Genomic DNA, 20,968 nt, shown 5'->3' with positions numbered 1-20,968 from the left:
ACGTGGGAGGCGATATTCCAATGTATCAAGAAAACGTTTGATCCTGTATTCTATTTTTAAGGTTCTTCTATCCAGCTCACTTCTTCCTATCTTTATCTGTGTACTATCTCACACGCCCATTCGTGGGGCATGTATCCCATGGTCCCATGCATTCACCACTCCTTGTGTTCACGTACCAGTCTTGATCGTAGTCAAACTCTTTGACGTGCCTCTCTGTAACTCTGTGGAAAAAGGTATGGATCAGAAAGTATTAGAACAGTTTCCAGATGTGTTTTTTACATACTGTAATGTTGCCATTAAAAGGGAATATATACATTTACAATTTTAACAAGTGTGTAATCTCTATACGTGGACCTTAACCGTCCCACTCAGCCTAGCTATACTTCTCTCTCCTGCCAGAACCATAAAACCTTGTTTAAATGTAATCATTTAATAGATAGGACGTGCAATACAATCAAAATAATCATTTTATCACAAAAAAGTAAGTTGCAAACACTTCCAAAGTATTCAACTTTTGATTAATGTCCTGTTTTGTGTTTCTGTCAAAGATGTCTGAGTGTCCTTTATAATTATAAGCATGTGTATTAAGATTATGCCACTAATGTTAATTACATGTTTTTTACAATGTCCTCAGGTATGTACCCTGTTTTGTAATCTTTCTACTAATTGTACGTGGAAGATGGGAGTGTTTCAAGGTGAATCAGTGTTTGGCGGTGCTCATCAGTTGGGTAATCCTATAGCGATGTGCATTAACCTCAACATGAGCCCGCTAATACGTGAGACAGGCCAGGCTTAGTTATCTAAGGCTCGAGAAAGATCAGGCACAAACTTGTAAAACGCGCGCTTCTGACCTTCCCCCACCTCACTTCTGACTCTGATGTTTTAATGTCTGACCCACAGTGCTGCTTCTGACATCCACTGTATTGGTGGAGTCCATTCTTTCGCTCTTATCACAATACATAGTATTCAATCCCCAAGACCTTTCTCAGTCCATGGTTTTTATTAAAGGTGTACCAATTTCAATTCTTAAGTTGTTACTGCTTGAGGAAACAGGGGGTAGGGCAACACACTTATTGAATAAAACGTAGTGTCAAAGATGGCAAAATCAGATTTGTGTTTGATAGTAGAAACTCTAGCACTTAACCTGATTCAAAACAGTGGACTTGCCTAGATCGACTAGCTACCATAACACATCCTTAAAATCTCACGATTCAAATCACACTACGTTGGTGTTGGCTACTTTACCCGCCCCAAAAACACTGTGAGCTACCGAGTGTGGTAACTTGAATCATGCCCTGGGTTTCTTGGACTATCTTTGATGATTTCTTGGGTGCCTTCGAAACTGAACTCCGATCTCGTGAACCATCTTGGCTCTGCATGAAACAAATAATCAACACCATAAATGGGAAAAGGGCAATGTAGGTGTTACATGTCACCGAGATTTAAAAAGACACCTTGATGTATACACTGAAATTATCTCAACGCACACGACACACATCAACATAGTACATTGTCCTATTGCACGTTTTGTTCCCCCTGAATTATATAGTTGGTGGCAGGTCAACTAATGCGCTATGTAAAAGATCTGGCATCTCCACAATGTTGGCTTGTCCTATCACAATCAGAAAATGCTGTCGATTAGGGTGACCACCTGCTAATAACCCAAAGGTGGACAATGGTATGTTTCTGAGGACACTGTGGGCACTGCCCGCGAAGCGGTGCCCGCCCTCCCACGGGCAGGCTCACTATACTGATTAAGCCCATGTTCCTAAGCACCTTGCATAGTATAGTTAATAATGTCCCTATGGCCCCTGGAACATGTGTAACTGCTTATTATCCTCATGAATAAAGCCATGTATATTTTTTCTAAATAAAGCTTACATATTTTGAATCTCATAACAATTAAATATCTGTGAAGTGCACTTCCCCTTACGATTTACTTAGCTATTAATTTTATTTTTCATTACAATTTATTTCACTTTACATACATTATATATAAAATTATAGGACTAACAGGATTGTAGTTGCTGCTCAACACCACAGGACGTTTAAAACTACAGAGTCCTTCCCAGTCTTCCTTGTACCCACCATTCTCTTTCTAATGATGTTGTGGTGGTCTCCAGACTGCTATGACTCGGTCTCTTTCTCCATTTTTGAATTGGTAAAGCGCGTTCCTAAAAGTCTTCCCCGTGTCTGGTCTGCACGGCCTGCGCTGTCAGCAACCGATCGGAGGATTTTAACTATTGTCTGTATTTCAAGACATATTCTTACATTCTGGCTGATATCGACGTTTTAGAAGTCAGATGATGGACAAAATCCGTTCAGATCGCACGATCATCTCCAGTGTGTTTGGTTAACCTTAAAATCATATCATCAATGGGCAAAAAATGAGAGCACTTTGGACGCTACATTACACAGAGACGTGTTCCCCTGTATGTGGGTCTGAATTATATTTATATAAATGATCGCACCACAGTGTTAATCACTTCTTTCCTGGAATCGGCTGTGAAACTGCCCGACTTTACCGCAGCTTTTAGTTCCCCCCCACCCCCCCCCCCCCACCACCCCCCGCTGCGCAGCCTCTCTGTCTACTTTCACGCGCATTCTGTCCAACGCCTAATGTTCTTTTGGCTGCCTCGGGCTCCAAGATATAGAGCGACCAACTTGTTTTTTTGGGGGACGGCAAGCATTGATATCTGCGTTGACACCGGTCTCAATTGCGGGACTCGTGAATTGGGCTTCAAACGCTGGCGCGCACGCGCTACGCGGGACGGTGGCATCCCTAGTGAGAATCCTATAAACCTTCCAACATACGCCAGTCTGTTGTGGCTGAGTCGACAACTTTTGTGAGGTGTTCCGCACTCCTCTTGGACAGCGTGAGAACATAAACATACAGGCCTATGGCGTGTAACATGTAACATACGATCTATTTGCAACGTTGAGAAATATTTCCATAAAGTGCTTTATGGATGTCAAAGGAAGGTTTGCAAGGATCAACATCGTGTTTTCCAAAAGTATTTTTTACTGTAAAAAACATTTTTGTTGCCACTGCCCTATCTTTTGATTTCTACTCGTAGACCATAAAATCCAGTCACTTGCTGCATTTTCTTACCTTTAATTCACCTTTTTCTAATGGTCGCAGAAAACGAAACCAAAAGAGTCCCACATCCGTCCTCCTTGATGTGCTCCACTTTTGTTGTAAATGGCTGTCCACTTATCCTGTCCTTCCGTTTTTTCCGTTCTCCTTTTGACCTCCGTTGCTCAAAGATGCCTTAAAACGTACATTACTGGCTAAACATGCGCCAACACTTAGAAAGCAAAGTGTGGAGTGAGTGACTGTTATGTGTCCTTGTAAAGAGGTCCGTTTTCCTATTGGTCCCATCAAAACCTACCTTAAATGTCTTTATTATAGACTCTTGCAATTGCAGTGCTGCCATTTTTATTTATGTTTTCATAATGTTTCACATGTGTTTCAATGCAGTTTATATGGTTCTGGGCTGTGACTTGATTGTATCTAGGATAATATTTGAGAACTCATACAGACAGACATTTTAAATACCAAACAATATTTGATCCACTCATCTATTTCCTGTCACTACATGCCTTTCGCCAGTTTGATGTAAAACCTAATGCAATACATCCTGACTCATCAGAGATTTTGGGGCCAGTGGCAACCAACAATTTGATTAAGAAGAGTTGCAAAGCATCGAGGCTCATCACCTCACCCCCTCACAAGTAGTCTAGTTATAAACTAGTGTACTGTATCTTATATCTTATTTAGATGAGACATTGAGCAAGAAAACAGGTTTGTGTAAAGGCTACTGACTTTTTATCACTTTATTGTGGTCATCATTTTTTTATTTTGCTCTACAAGTTTGTGTTTAACCACATTATTAAAGATTGCCTGGAAAAACGTTTGTTAATTCTGGTGGGTTGGTAGGTGGTTTTGTTATAGCCTATACCAATGCTCTGTAGCCCTGCTAGTATATTTTTACATCAAGGTTTTTATTATTTAATTTATTATTGTTATTTTCATTTTTCAAGAATTAAATTAACCAAGATAATCAAAAAACAAAATACAGGCAATTAAAATCCAATTATTGTCGCGTGCCCACGTTTTCCGGTTAATTTGCAGTGTTCTGACGATTTACGCTGCCTTGTTGAAAATGTTACATTGTGTTTTTTGTGTAGCCTAGTTAGTACGTATTATGACATATGGTTTTGTTACAGACAGATAAGTGTACGGTAAGAATATGTGCATTTAATATTTATTCCTAATTTAAGATTCAGTTGTATTTTCATTTTTGATTTTTGAAAACCAATTTTCCCCTATCAATGCTTCCACGCAGTCAAAACCGCTAAGTGACCTTTCGGCTAGGTAGCAAATATCGAAGGGACACCGTCGGCGTGGCGCAGGTGGTGTAACGCTGCTAGCTAATTAACACATTTTAACTCGACTTCTTCGCTTGCCGTACTTGCGGTCGAGATGATAATAGCTAGCTTGAATATATTAGTAAATAATAACTCTTTATTATGTTTATTAGGACCTTTGTTGGAATACGCAGTGGACGGAACAGGAATGTCGGTGGCCGACAGAGGCCACAGCCGTGCAACTTCAGAAAACCATCAAATAGCCAAAACACAGCAAATTAAGAAAACAACTTTCAATTATTTGACAACACCATGCGCAGCATCCAGCAAAGCTCCTGCATATACACACAACACAACCAAATACACACACGCGATGCAAGTAAAAACGATGCAAACAGAAAAAACAAATGCAAGTAAAAAACGATGCAAACAGAAACACAATGCAAGTAAAAAACTAGCAACAGAAAACTAATCAGTAAAAACCGCTGCCTAAAAATCCACACGGAAGTGCTCCAGGCTCTAGGGGGAGCGCTACGTGAACAGCTGATTTTAGACCCTACGGAGAGAGAGAGAGCGAGCTGACGACGACTTTGTTTTGAAACGGGACCAAAAGTGGAGGTAGCGACGCAATAAACAGGTTAGTATTCATTTTAAACATTTGGCCCTCTTCTTTTACAGTATTTTAACGAACAACAGGTTTACGTAGCTGCGGTGTTGAGACTGATTCTTCAATAGTTTTGGTAGTGACAAAACTGTGGTGCCTGATCTTTCACAGCTAACGTTTGTCCGCTCGTGGTAAGGATAGCTAACTACTGAACTGGGCACCTGAGTGTTTTAGATTGGCATTAACGTGTCAATCAATGTCAATATTTCAGACTTCATGTTTTTCCCCTTCTGTGGCCACATCAGAGCACTGTTCAAGTGTTTTTGTGGCTCATGTGGCAACAATGTACAGATTTTGGCACAAGCTGAAGACACATTAAGTAGATTGATATATGTATTTTTGTTCGCAAAATAAAAGGTTCAACACCCACACTGTTTGAATACTAATTAGTAGCTACATACAATAGTCTCTACATATTTTGGTTTAAATATAAGAGTCATAATTATATTTTCTAATTTCTTTTAACATTTTAACGCTTCTATCATAATGTAGTAGTTCTGTATATAGAATTAAATCTGAATCGATTCAGAGTCAATTAAGGGCAAGGCGAGTTTATGAGACTGCCATGGACAAGAAAATAGTTCTTTAGCATGATTTTTGGTTGTGACAGAACCTCGACCTTTTACCAGAGGAAAGGGGTTAAAACAGATGTCCAGGTGGTAGGGATCTGCCTAATTTTTTCTTCACGGAAGACCGGATGGTGTTATGACCTGTCCTTGGTTGAAATGTTACTTTTAATCTTTTCTCCCTTTATGTTCGTCGGGTCAGCATCAGCAGCCCCACAGAAGGAGGATTGATTAGAAGTATTTCCATGATGGCTACAGCTATGATGAAATTTTGGATTTCCTGGCAACAACTCACAATGTTTAAAATGAGCCTTCGCTCTCTAAAAGAAAATTGAAAAGTTTTTCAGTTCCAGAAAACCCATTTCTCTCCTCTTAGTACTGTCCAAGCTGCCATACAAGAAGAGCTGAGGGTCCAGGCCAGCATTATGGCTACCGTTCCATGTGGCAGATTTGCGCCAGAATACTCTCTCACAGGAGAAGGGATGTGTTATGGCATGCGAGAGCGCTTGATCCCTTAGGAGTTCAACTTCGTGCAAGACGAAGATTTGTAGAGAGTTTACAGCTGCCCGTGGACCAAACCATTGTCTGTCATGTTGATGGTTATAAATTAAAACCATATGTGTTTGGCCATTAGTGGCTGTATAGATGGCTACTCCCGCAAGTACTGTGGTTGTGTGTGATGGAGCAAGTAACAATGATCCAGGGGTCATTGCGCAAAACTATCTGCATTGTGTCTCAGAATGTGGTATCATACCAACTTGCAACTTCGCACAGATTGTGTGGTACAGAAAATGGAACAATGGTGGCAACCAGTGTGCCTTAAGATCAAAACCACACTGATGGCTTGCTTGGGCTGCCAGTCATATGTATGGCTCCTCAACCGCAACCAACGACGAAAGCTGGTGGTCTACTTCCGAAAACAAAGGTGGTCCTCATCTTTTAAATATTTTTTCAGCTCTAGTATATGAACATAATATGTAGTCATGGAATTTAAATATTTCTGATTAATTTGAAAAATTGCTTGTGCTGGACTCAACAAAACAAAATTTAAAATTCTGTAATCATAAGGGATGGCAGTTGTTACCCTTCTTCTTTAACTTGTCACGCATACATATAGAAGTATACTTTTGACTTTCCTCTTTTTTTTTCTCTCACACACTTAAAACACAGAGACCCCCTTTTACCACTATTTTTGTGGCACTTCAGGTTTACAGTTTTATAAGTCCATTATATTGTGAAAATTTGAATCCATAACATGGATCTGCATCACCTCAAAAAACCTACATCTCTAATGTCTGTGTTTAGGTCTCAATTTGGATTGACCTCATGAATGACTTGAAGGAGAGACATCTCTTCGTGGGCAGTCGAGAGCCTATCCTCGTCCGTTCGTGTTCCTAGGTGTGCTACAGAGGGACCTTGATGAATGCAGAAAAGTGGAACACGCATTCCATCCGACATGTTAAACAGTTCTCGCTGTCCATCTGGTAACCATATGTCATGTACACCTGCCTCACAGGTTGTTGTTTTTTTCTTCAATCAAAACAAATTCTTCCTTTTTTATCACTTTTCTCTAGTTCTGTCTGAAAAGCAAGTACATTCAGTCACGTTGAATAGCTTCTAGTACAAATAATTTTCCCCTAAAATGAAGATTCTAAAAATGAATCTGGTCTTATATTTTCACCCTCATGACAGCCATTACTCAATAAACTATTTGGTTTGACAAAAAGTTACTTTATTTTCAATATTTGTTCCAAAATTTCAAAACAAAATCAAGTACAATAATGCTATAGAGCAGTCACCTTCAACGTTTTTTAGTCCAGGACCCCTTAATCTGAAAAAGGGACTGAGTAGGGACCCCTACAGCATATATTGTATACATAAAAGATATTATTTATAATCCTGTTTTAAAGTTAAAACGGTACATGTGGAAGGCACAGGGATTCTTTAAGCTTAACTTTATCGCTACCTGGCTACTTATTTAGTAGCTTATCTTCAATAGTAAACTTTATTTTTTTCCAAAAAAAGACAATTTATCTTTGCTTTGATGTGTTGATTCAAATTACTGTAATGATATTTTTCAGACATTTAATATCAATAAATATGTTTTAAATAATTTAGCGGCCCCCGGCACTTACTTGAAGACCCCCTTAGGTTCCCAGACCCCCTGTGAAGATCTCTGCACTTAGAGCTTGTTGATCCACCTACACTTTCTCCACAAGTACAATCATACAGGAAAACATAACTTTTAAAATTATGTTATTGCATTCGAAATACAAGCCTAAGGCCTAATTCCTATTTTAGTTTTAAAGAAAGAAAGTGAATGCTCGTTTTTATATTTAACATCACCACTAGTCATACTAGACCATTTGATGACGTGATGTTTAAATCTAAAATATAATAGAGAGTGAAGCTTTAAATAAGGTGGAAATATGTCAAAGGCACTTACAGCTGTTGGCAAAGTCTTCAACAGTGCAAATGTACATTGTTTCCTTTGTGTAGGCCTTTCCAATTGCCTCCTTGTATGTTGAACTGGAAAGGGTTCTGTTCCTGGGATCTTTCTGACTTCTTGACATCAGGTACAATACAACATGGTGCCCACTCCATATCCTGATTAAAATCTTTCACTTCTTTACAGCCAGCGCCAAAGTTGATCAGATGACCAGTGAGTGAATTGAAGGGAAGGGACTTCCTCTACAGGTTTAAGGGAATCACCGTCAGCTTATATTCCAACATATCGCAGAAAGTAAGGAAATGGAAATGTCACTAGATGTGGTGTAGGTATTATATAAACAATGAAAAGAAAAAAACAAAAAAAAAAAAAATACGAAAAAACAATATCCTAAATCTATAGCTATTCTGAATTTCTGTTTCTTCGAACGTCCTTCTGACGAATGCTCTCTAACATCTCTTTCATCATACTTTTATTGCCTAAATTTTATAAAGGACTCTACACCTGAGCTTCCTGCTACAAAAAAATGTTAATTGCTTTAGTATTAGTTCACATGGATTCTCATCTTAATCTTTCCTGCAGAGCATTTTAGAACACATTTAATAGATATTTATTAAGTAGACAAGCACATAGTGCAGAGGGTTACAGTATTTCAATAAAAGAACCCATTTAATTTCACACTAAGTCTTCTAACTACTTATTTTCATTAATACAACTAAAAATCTCTTTACCAGTACTAGGCTTGTGCATTACCGTGTGCACTGGTCGTGGGCATCTCTCAGGTACTTTGTTTGACACATCTTTAAGAAAGCTGACGTTTTTGGCACACGCACAACAAAACCCAGGGGAAGCTGCCAAGGCAGATCCACAAATGGACAGTACATCTGTGGGACAAAAAACAGCCAAAAAAAAGACAAAGCTTGCAAGGGCGCAAGTTAATACAGAGAGAGTGGATATTTTTAATCCAAAAAGTGTCTGCTGATCTTCTGTATATGAATGATTCCTGTGTTCAGTTTAATTCCACCTCTTTTCTTTCCTTGTCACATTCCCTGCTATTTATTCTAATGTCCTTTCTCTGCCCTTTCGTCCTTCAGCTTCACATTTATCCGTTTCTTCTTCAACCCTTCTCTCTCACCCTCATATCCCTGCGCTCTTTCTAATAATTATCTACTCTCTGCTTCTCTTTTTGCCCCATAAACCAAGATTAATTTACATTTATTTTTACAACCTTATACTCTCCTTTCCCCCTTCTTCGCTTCCAGTTGTCCTCTCTCTCCACCTTCCTCTTATGCAAAGTTACCTCGCTGATCATTACAGTATTCCATCATTTGTAGAGACGATTCAGAGAAGAGGAAAACTACGTTAATGCAATCTACACGCTCAGGTGCCCAGTTCAGTAGTTAGCTATCCTTACCACTGCGGACTAACGTTAGCTGTGAAAGATCAGGCACACAGTTTTGTCACTACCAAACTATGAGAAGTCAGTCTCAACCGCCAGCTACGTAACCTGTTGTTCTTTTAAAATACTGTAAAAGAAAGAGGCCAAATGTTAAAATGAATACTAACCTTTTTATGTCGTCGCTCACCTCCACTTTGGTCCCGTTTCAAAACAAACCGCTCGTCAGCTCGCTCTCTCTCCTCCGTAGGGTCTAAAATCAGCTTCCACTAGCGCTCCCCTAGAGGCCTGGAGCACTTCCGTTGTGGATTCTTTATGCAGCGCGTTTTTTACTTGCATTGTTTTTCTGTTTGCATCGTTTTTTACTTGCATTTGTTTTTCTGTTGCATCGTTTTTTACTTGCATTTGTTTTCTGTTTGCATCGTTTTTTACTTGCATCGCGTGTGTGTATTGTTGTGTTGTTGGTGTATATGCACGCGTTTGCTGGATGCTGCGCATGTTGTCAATTAATGAAGTGTTTCTTAATTTGCTTGTGTTTGTGCCTATTTGCATGTGTTTTTGAAGTTGCACGGCTGTGGCCTTGTCGGCCACCGTAGGAATGACCTTGACATCACTTTGGAAATAACTTTGGAGTTGCTGGACAAGTTTTTAGACTTCAGTGACACATGGTCGTCCAGGTGAGTTTGCTGCCTTTAAATCTTTTTTAAACTATGTAGTTATTAAAGTGGCTTATTTAAACTCATGTGTCTGTAATTGGTTACAGTTTAAGGTGACGAAAGCATGACTTTGGCTAACGTTAATTGACATAGGCTAACATAGCAAATGACATAAATAGAATGTCTTCCCAGTTTAATGGGCCGCAGCGTAATTTTAGAGTCCCAAAATCTGTTCACTTTACGTGTGTCATTCTTAAACTGCCATTCAACGTTTATTATGATTAGTCATATAGCTAGTCTAGCCATTTTAAATATGGCATAATGCCGTAGCGTCGAGATCGGAAAGTGGCTAATACGCTCCCCTGCACGGCGGCTGCTACCCAGCAGCTTTTGCCGCTGTTTATCGCGAGAAAATCGCACTCCGGCCGCTTACTACACCGACTTGTACCGGTTGTGTTCACCGGCACACCGTTTAACGGTGGATATGTAAGGTTGGACACAGTGACAAGCCGGTGTACCCAAATTATTACAGCTAACATTGCTATTGTTAGCCTCGCTACCGTAGGCTGATTCCCACGAACGAAATCATCCACGAACCGTGTAACGTTTGCGTTACTCATTCAAAGAAAGTAGCCTTTTGGTGAATAATAAACGTCATGCCATACTTTATACCACGACGTGGAGTTTATATGATGATTTTTATGTGTAAAGTATTGTTGAGTTTATCTCTGTTACGGGTTGGTCAGACTGAGGCTCGGCTTATGTCTATGTACCACAGTCTCATACCTCCGTCTTATGCCTCCCGGCTGTGCTGTCCCCGAGCTTCTACTTTTCAAAATAAAAGCACGTCTGTTCCGCTACGTCTTCTTACTCTTAGTTTTTAGATGATTTTGAACTAAATAGTATCGCAATCAGGCTAATGAATACACAATTTATTTTTTTCAGCAGTGTCTTAGTTACACACGCGATTGAGCTAGCTGTGTTATAACAGAGTGTAAATGTAATTCCCCTTGCGGGATAATAAAGTATTTATTATTATTATTATATTATTATTATTAGCAAGCAGTTGTGTTTAAATATGTGCGGGATTTATTCAGTTTGGGAAATCCAACGGTCTCTACATAGCTATAGCTCAAAATGCCTGACTTATTACACGGGCAGTATAACACTGGAGGGTACACTTTAGTGATGCTTATACGGACCTCTCAGGTAACGTCAGCGTTAAACGCTAATCAGATTTTTAATGTATTATGATTTCAGAAAGGAAGAGGTTACCAATATTTTATTATAATCCTTTAAATTGCATATTATAAATGCGCTTTCTAATAGATTAAAAAGATTCATAATAAAATATGGTTAACCCTATCTAAATGTTCGATTATATCAGATCCCCTTCTAATGGGAGGCATGAAAACCTTTTTTTTTTTTAATAGTAGCCTACTCTTTGTGGTCTCATATTGTAGGCCTATACATATGTATTATGTGGGTGGCTTCATTGTTTTCCACTTGGCATAGGTTTTTATTTTATGCTTTGTCTTTTGTAACTGTTAAATTTGGAAATAAGGCTTAATAAAAGAAATTGTAAAGTCTCGCAAGTTTCGTCAAATAAACAATAGTCTATACTTTAACATTAGGGATATAAATACATCCACAAATCTGCCAACTAGGCGATGTATGGCTATCGTCAGTTGAAGTTTAAACGGCTTTCAATTAATTGGATCATACTCTTACTCTTAAAATGAACCGTGACTTAATCTAGAAATTTTGTGATTTCGTATTCTGACCCTCTGAATTTACGTTGGACACGCGGTCTCCATCATAGTCAGTTAGAGGTCCCACGCTGCAGCTATACACTGTTGTGTGTAGCGCCCATAACCGTCAATATTAATCAATATAGATATACATATGCAGGTTATGTTCGCGCCTAGCTGGCGTAGTTCATGCTATTCTCCACCAGATGGCGCCAAGCTCATGTTTTGTTATGTTGCAAACTGCTTTGCTAATTCTGCTCATTCCGCTTTCTTTGGCTTCAAATTCAAGGGACTGAATTCGCTTTTTACTCCAATAAATGTTAAACATACCCCTTCGTACAAAAACACTAACAACACGGAGTAGATCTGTGTTTTTTGTGAGGTGTCTTACCTCTAAGTTACAGCAGTTAAGGCCTATATCGATTTTGAAACAGAGACACGATGTCATAAACGGCCAATATGTTTTCACCGCGCAGTGACTCTTGTCATGACCAGCCTTTACATGTTAACATTATGAAAAAACACACACGGTTGAAGTACTGTAGCGTCTTGATTTATTGTGATATCCCTTATAATCCCTATTGGTTTATAAGACACCACGTGACCAGGAAGAGTCGGCGGGCCTCATTTGTTACATTTCTTTCATTAAAAGTACGCAGGTAGCCATTCTGTGGCGTTTTCTTTGACTGTCGTTAGTTATACTTTACTCTTTTTCCGACTGTCCCAAAACTGTAACTTCAAATTTTAGACCGTCAGTGAGAGTAACTGTGCGGCAATCACCCCTTTACCGCGACGCTTCACGGCATCGCTTCTCGGGCCTTTTGGCTAAATCAAGTGTAGTATCTGTTCTTATCAGTTTAATATCTGATACGTCCCCACCCGGGGACCATATATTAAATTGATTTTGGAAACGGGAGATGAATAGGGGCTTGCTCCGTCCACTCCACGCATCGACCTGGTATTGCAGTACCTCCAGGAACGGTGCACCCCCTCTATGTTTAAAAGAATTAATTCAAACCATACAGTGAAACGTTTTATTTACTACAGATAATATAAATTAGGACGCTATGTCTTGTATAGTTCAATCTTATCCAATTTTTATATTGTCTTGTTTTGTATATGGTGTGTTTTCACTCTACACGATGTCTATAATTGCCATTTTAAAGCAGGAGGCTGAAACCAGTGAGAGACAATGGTTTTGTTCTCTCCACATGTGAGAAAAATGTGAAACGTAATTTTGTTTTTTGTTGATCCTCAAACATGTTTACTGATTGTGTTATTAGCATTATTACACTGTATTTGAAATTACCTCTCAGTCCAATCTGATTATTAGGCTAGCTCATTCCCCAAACAGTGAAAATAATCTCTGTACAATTTCTGTTGCTGTTGCTTCCAGTGTGCTTTCTGGGGCCTGTTGCACAAACTAGGATAAGGGATTAAGCCGGGATATTCAAGTTATCCTGGATGAATTTAGATTTGACTCGGTTCACGAACCAGATTGAGCCAAGTTACCATGGAGATTTATCTTTGCAGCTAGCCTGGTCCGAGCGGCTAACTGCCAGGCTAAAATAATCCTGAATCTCATGTGTTCAATCAGCTGCGGTTCTGATCCGAAATAAACGTGTTTGACAGTTATTCCGTTGTCTTCTGCATTGTTCTGCTTTATTTTTATTAACATCCATTAGCCTACTTGTCACATTGTTGTCGCAGTTTGATTTAAACCCTACTACAGCTGTTTGGATGGTTAGGAATGGGTGCACTGGCACCTTGATGCGGAGTGGGACTTTTCCCGGTGGGACGGTAGTGTGTTGAGGCTGCCTGGCGTGCGGCCGGTGCCCGGTGGCTGCGGCCGGTGCCTGGTGGCTGTGGCCCAGTGGCCGCTGCCCACGGCAGACTGTGCATCGCGTCAGTGTCCACTCTCTCTGTAAAAGTAAAGATGAGCAGCGCAGCGTCCGTGGTCTCAGCCTCATTTCTACAGGACGCGCGCTCCGAAGATTAAGTGTGACAATATTAATTTAGCTATATTCTCAGATGATATTAATTGCAGACTGGTCAGAGACCAATACATTCATGATTTCATTTTCTTGTTGCTTGCCCTTCTCTAGTAAAGGGTAGTTTGTGTACTCCTTAATAAGTAGGCCTAATGTTTTTATAATAGCTTACATTGGTTTCATAACCTTCTCAATTAGTCTCCCATCCCTGGACCATAACGTCCTATATACAGTACGTATGTAGTGTAATTATCATTCATCACACCGGGAAAACCACAATGCTTCTTAATCTTTTTATTTGGTGCGGTCACTTGTCAGATATAAAAACATGAATATTGTTTTACATATGCTCACAGGATGTATTGAAGTCACTTACTACTTTTCTAGTTGTTGTCCCTTTTGATTGTTCTGTATGACATAATTTATACAAAGAATTAGATATAGCTTATAGAGATTTGTGCATATCGGTGTAAAACATGTTCTCGCGTTGTGAATAAGGGTTTGAAGTTAAGCCTAGAGTCTTTAGGTCCTTTCCTGGGAACATTATCCCTCTGCTCACTTTTAGGCAAATGCTATATTTTTCCACCCCACACTCAGTCGGGTCCGCTATGTTGGGCTTTTCTCTCCATTTGACAACAGCCGTATTTCCCTCTCTGCATATTATATTTCCCTCCTCGTCACTTTCCATATTATCTTCCACCTCGCTTACTTTCCATCAGAAGCTGCTGCTCATTGGGTGAAACATGTGCACATGCGTCTTCTCCATCTCTGCATCAGTAAATCTGTGATCAATATCGTGGTCTATTTAGAAAGCCGTGAACGTGCTATCCAGCTATCTACACCTGGCTTGATAGCTCCACCTGTTCATCCTGCTCGGCAAACGTGCAACCGATAAAGCCGCGATGAGCACACTAAGTCAAGCTGCCTTTTCACTTATCCTGGTATCTTTATCTACTTTCGTGCAACAGGCCCCAGGTGACATGTCCAAGAGAGACAAATACTGTCAGTATGTGTGCACTGTGTTTTCTGCTATCTAAATTCTTGGTGTCTCTGTAATTGCATACAGAGAAGCACACAGATCAGTGTTAAATAAAGGTGGTGTTCACGGTTCAGACCAGTAGACACTGCAGTAGCCAGAATGGCAGTTGACCACCAGCAGTAAACAAAGAAACAGGAATGCTGGTTGTAATGTAGGGAACACGTGTGTTTTTATCTTTTCTTCTGAATTTCGAATGTGGATAAAACACTTTGATTACAGTATCCTTTCAGGTTTATTTAAACTTGCATTTCGGCTGTTACTCATTTGGTTGTTTTATTTGGAGTAAAATAAATCAACTGGTGATTTTAGGTTAGCTTTTGAAATGGAAATACGACATTGCATGATGGATGTCCCAGTTCTTCTCAACTCAAATGTAAATTATCTTTGTCAGCCTTAGTACCAACCTGTTTCTTATGTATGAAATTCCTGGAGAGTCTCACCCCTGTAGTCAGTGGTTTTGGACATGTCTATATTGTCAGCATCATCAGTCACAGGTGTTTCTGGAAAAGACTCCCCTGTCTCTGAGCTGTACAACTCAACTTACCTGGCAGGGGAGATACCATGATCAAGAAGGTGGTCACCCAGGGTGAGGCTTGGCCATTGCCCTCCGGTTGAGCTGACCTCTGCGAATTCCCCAAATGTGGGAATCTCGACTGCATAATTTCTGGTAGTGGGGGACTGCGTTCGCGCTCTCCCCTGATAATATTTAAAGAAAATACTTGAATAATACTCGTACCGTAAAGGAGTGTGTTACTTAATCCAGGTACCTATAGGAAACAAATTTGATTTAGTTTTTCTACTGTTGTGCACAAAGTGATTGTGACAGACACATTTAAAGCATATAGTGTTGTGTGCTGCATATCACAAAATTCTGAACGATAAATAATTGATATTGGGTTACAGTCCCTTGCCGTGTGCACCTTCGATTGATAGGCCATCCCATGAAGAACGGTTAATAGCAGTGGTTCCCATAATTTATCTCATGTGGGTTTGAAATGATTGACAGAATAGGAAAGCAAAACATCATATTTTCAATTACGGACACTTTAAATGATCAGGTCTTCAAAAACATTCTGACCAAATCAATCGTGGTAGGAAATAATCCTATAATCCTTTTTGCCTAATTTAACACTGTTATGTATTTGTGGCTGCAAATACACTACATTTGAATGGGGTCAGGCCAAAAAGGTTGGAAACCACAGGTTTATAGTACACTGGTTTACTCCCATACTGCAACTTGGTTCAGACAAAACATTCCCAATTTCTTTTTTCATCTAACTCACTATTTATGGTGTTACTATGTATGATTATTACTGGACCTAATCCTTGACAATCCAGAGTTGGGACCAGGAGGCAGAGTCGCAGTCTAACACACTTTTCTGCCCTCTATTTCAGTAGTTACCCCACCCAAACCCTACGCAGAGTTGCAGTCTAACACACTTCTCGCTCCTCCACTCCAGGAATTACCTAGTCAAAACCTTATGCAGAGTTGCAGTCTAACGCACTTCTCTGCTCTCCATTCCTGGAGTTACCTCGTTAAAACCCATAGTGACGGTGTCTGCCCCCAACCATCAAAATTATTTAAATCAAAGGTAAACAGAAGAGAGGCTGTGCATGAAAACCTCATTCAAAAAACCACAAGTGCAAAAGAAAAGATAATTAAATGTGGACTCATAAACATCAGCTCTCTCTCCTAAAGGTGTAACAGTAAATGAATTAATATCAGATTATAATTTGATTTATTTTTCTTACCGACACCTGGCTGGGTGATGGAGAATTGTTGTCTAATGAAGCCACCCCTCCCAGTCATATGAATACTCACATTCCTCGAGACACAGGCCAGGAGGTGGAGTTGCAGCTATCTTTGATTCTAGTCTACTAATCAGTTCTAAACCTAAACTGAATTGTAACTCATTGAAAGTCTTGTTTCTTACTTTCACACCCAAGTTGGAAATCACTACAACCAGTTCTATTTGTTATAGTGTCCGAGCACCTGGTCCATACTCTGAGTTCTACTGAATTGTCAAATTTATTGCTAAATGGCAAAGTTCTATTGTAGGGGATTTTAATTTCATGGGACTATGAGAATGATAGCCTTGGTACTGCGTTTATTCTCTTCTAGATTCTATTGGCTTCTCTCAAAGTGTTCATAAACCAACTCCCATTTAACCACACCCTCAATCTGTTCTTATATGGTGTAGAAATTGAACATTTATAGTGTTCCCAGAATGCCTTCTATCTGACCACTATTTTTAACTTTTGAGTTTATACTGCTGAACTACACGCCATTAGGCAAAAACGTCTAACAAGATGCTATCTGATAGTGCTGTAGCTAAATTTAAGGATGTGATTCCATCAGCTTTTATTCATTACCAAGTCTAAAGTAACGGAGGACTCCTATGCAATTGAATCCCTTCCAAATCGATCATTTTGTTGATAGTGCAGCAGGCCGCTGCAAATGACACTTGACTCTGTTGCCCCTCTAAAAAAAGAATATATAAAACCAAGACGCTTAGCTCCATGGTATAACACTGAAACTCGCAAATTAAGCAATATTGCAGACTTGATATTTGGCGTTCCACCAAACTGGAAAATTCTCGTTTACGTTGGCAAGATAGTGTTGAAACGTATAGGAAGCCCTCCGTAATGCCAGAGCAGCGTACTACTTGTCATTAATAGAGGAAAATGGGAACAACCCCTGGTTTCTTTTTTAGCACTGTAGCCAGGCTGACAGAAGTCACAGCTCTACTGAGCCAAGTATTCCCATAGCTCTTAGTAGTAACAACTTTATGATATCTTCAATGATAAAATTTTAACTATTAGAAACAAAATTCACCAAGACCTGCCTTAACTGGCACTGACTTATCTAAACTCAGGAACCTTAGAAACAGCTGTAAAACCAGATATAGTTTAGACCACTTCACTTGATCCTTATCAATTTAATTTAATTATTTTCTCATCTAAACCATCAACCTGCCTCTTAGACCCCATCCCGACTAGGCTGCTTAAAGAAGTTTTACCCTAGTCAACACTTCTCCACTAAATATAACCAATCTATCTATTAATAGGCTATGTACCACAGTATTTAAAGTACTGTAATTAAACCTCTTCTGAAAAAGCCCAACCTTGATCCAGATGTTTTAGCCAACTATAGAGATATATCTAACCTCCATTTCTCTCTAAGATTCTGAGAAAGCAGTCGTCAAACAACTCTAAGATGGTTTAAGTCTTATTTATCAGATCAATCTCAGTTTGTACATGTTAACAATCAATCCTCCACGCACACCAAAGTTAGTCATGGAGTCCCACAAGGTCTGTGCTTGGTCTCAGTCCTGTTCACTTAATGTGCTTCTTTAGGCAATATTATCAAGAAACACTCTTTCATATGCAGATGATACTCAATTATACTATGATCAAGCCGGATGAAACTAATCAGTTAGCTAAACTTCAAATGTGCCTTCAGGATATTAAAACCTGGATGACCTGTAATTTCTAATGTTAAACTCAGATAAACTGAAGTTATTGTTCTGGGACCCAACACTCCATGACGCATTATCCAAAGAGATAGTACTCTGGACGCAGCACCACTGTGAGGAATCTTGGAGTTATTTTTGATCAGGACATATCGTTTAATTCTCACATAAGCAAATTTCAAGGACTGCCTTTTTTCACCTACGTAATGTTGCAAAATCAGGAATATCCTGTCAAAAAATGATGCAGAAAAACTAGTCCTTGCATTTTTACTTCTAGGCTGGATTACTGCTATTTTTTTATTATCAGGCTGGTCAAAAAGTCCATAAGACTCTTCAGTTGATCCAGAATGCTGCAGCACTGTTGCTGACAGGACCGTAAAGAGATCAACATCCTCCTGTTTTAGCTTCTCTGCATTGGCTTCCTGTAAAATCCAATAGAATTTAAAATCCTTCTCTCACCTACAAAGCTCTTCATGGTCAGGCACCATCTTATCTTAAAGAGCTCATAGTACATTACTGCCCACCAGAACACCTCCTCCTGAATGCAGAGTTACTTGTGTTCCTACAGTCTCCAAAAGTAGAACGAGAGCCAGAGCGTTCAGCTATCAGCTCCTCTCCTGTGGAACCAGGTTCCAGTCTGGGTTCAGGAGGCAAACACCGTCTCCACATTAAGATAGGTGTTAAGACTTTCTTTGATAAAGCTAATAGTTGGGCTGGCTCAGGAGAGTCCTGAACCATCCTTAGTTGCGCCGCTATAGGCCTAGACTGCTGGGGCAGGGTGGCCGCGGGTCCTTGAAAAGTCTTAAATCACGTTTCCTAAAATTAAGGCCTTAAAAAGCATTAAATTGTCTTAAATTTAGATCGGGTAGGTCTTAAATATGTTTGTGTCATGTCACGGCGAAAATGCAGGCAATCTGTTGTTGAACATTTTTTTCCGGTAGGTTTTGCGCTGCGTTGTCGCGGTAACATAAACCCATTTGTACAGGTCCTATCCCCTGACCAATCGGCTATCCTAAGCTTAACCACTCCAACCAATCAAGCTGCTTCGTGGGCGGGTGTTGGCGTGGCCGTAGTCAGTGAGATTTGTTATTTCGCGGGATTTGTAATTTCGCAGCATGCAGGTGATACAGTAATTGTTAATAGCCGTCTAGAAACATGGGGAAATGCAAGTTCAGCGACAAATGGCTTGAAAACAACGAGTGTTCTTGGTTATGGTCGGTGCCTGAAAATGCTTATGAAGCAAACTGCGTTATGTGTCGGAAGATTTTCAAACTTGGGCCAATGGGGATCAGAGCGGTGGAATCGCACGTACAAAGCAAAAAACACTGAGACTAGCCTACGTAAAGGCACGCCAGCAACCCGCCATCGCTAGTTTCTGCTCCACCGCTAGCAACAATGTCAACGCTACAACGCTAGATGTTATGCGGGAAATCTACAGCAACAACGCCAGCTGACTTACGAGCAATTTGTGGCTCTACGCTAACACTCCGAGCTGAGGACCGTGACAAGACACAATTCATAAAGGTCAAATGACGGGACTGAAGAAGTGTTCCAAGCAATGCTTCCAGATTCTAGGCTTGTACAGTCATTTACCTGTGGGAAAGACAAGACCAGATACGTGGCTATATTTGGATTGGCGCCATATATAAAAAAAGACCTCATCACAGAAGTCCAAAAATGCGGTGCGTTTGTAATTATGTTCGCTGAGACACTGAACCAGACAACCAAAAGCAAACAGCTGGACTTGTATGTGCGTGTATCGTTATAAAGTGGTAAGGACACTTTTGGGAAGGCTTTCTCAAGTGCAAAGTCACTGTTTTGTTTATTATAGTATATGAATTGTTTTCCAAGTATATTCACAAAAGCTCAGGAGTAGACATCAAAACTTGAACAAAATTGGTCACATGGAGACCTGAAAACACACTATACACACACACCCACACACACACACACACACACCCCACACACCCACACACACACACCGCAAAACACTCATACACACTGCTGTCCACTCTCTCTCCATGATGAGTCCTCCACAAACTCTGTGTACACCTGTGTCTGTGTCTGTTAGGAACAAATCATATAGAGTCTTTGCATTTTAAAAGCAGCTGGAAATTGGCATTTAATTATTTTTTTTGTTCAAAAGAACAAGTGTTTTTTTTAAATATTCACTTGATTTTATAACCATTGTTCAAGGGACCCAAATGTTCTGAAAATATTGTAATAATATATTTGGCAGCAATTACATTTTGTGTTATGTTTCAGATTACACACATTAAATCAATGTTCTTAACTCAACAGATTATTGTTATTTTACCATACTGTTAATTTTGTGTTTACTGGAAAGATTACTGTATATTTCCACTTTGTATCCATCGTAAATTTGGTCTTAAATTTCATTTAGAATTGGTATTAAAAAGTCTTAATTTAACTTTATATCTGTAGCCACCCTATGGGGGACTTCCCTGATGCACTGAGCACCTCTCTCTTCCTCCTTCTCTCCATCTGTATGACACCTCATCCCTTAATGCATGTTACTAACTCAACTTCTTCCCTTTCCTGGAATCTTGTGCTCTGTCGCTCCTCTCCTCCTATTTCTCCTGCGGTGGTTG

At 39.8% G+C, this 20,968-nt stretch overlaps 2 non-coding genes across 2 annotated transcripts; both read left to right on the top strand.

Moving 5' to 3' along the window:
• Positions 1-12,657: 12,657 nt before the first annotated feature.
• On the top strand, positions 12,658-12,845 carry LOC116669546 (U2 spliceosomal RNA). Its single transcript, XR_004326800.1, has one exon. It is a non-coding gene; the product is annotated as a U2 spliceosomal RNA (small nuclear RNA).
• Positions 12,846-15,419: 2,574 nt separating this feature from the next.
• LOC116669545 (U1 spliceosomal RNA) lies at positions 15,420-15,582 on the top strand. Its single transcript, XR_004326799.1, has one exon. It is a non-coding gene; the product is annotated as a U1 spliceosomal RNA (small nuclear RNA).
• Positions 15,583-20,968: the final 5,386 nt, after the last annotated feature.

Source organism: Etheostoma spectabile, chromosome 19, assembly GCF_008692095.1.
Source record: "Etheostoma spectabile isolate EspeVRDwgs_2016 chromosome 19, UIUC_Espe_1.0, whole genome shotgun sequence".
Lineage (NCBI taxonomy): Eukaryota > Metazoa > Chordata > Actinopteri > Perciformes > Percidae > Etheostoma > Etheostoma spectabile.
This window is presented reverse-complemented; position numbering and strand designations above follow the sequence as displayed.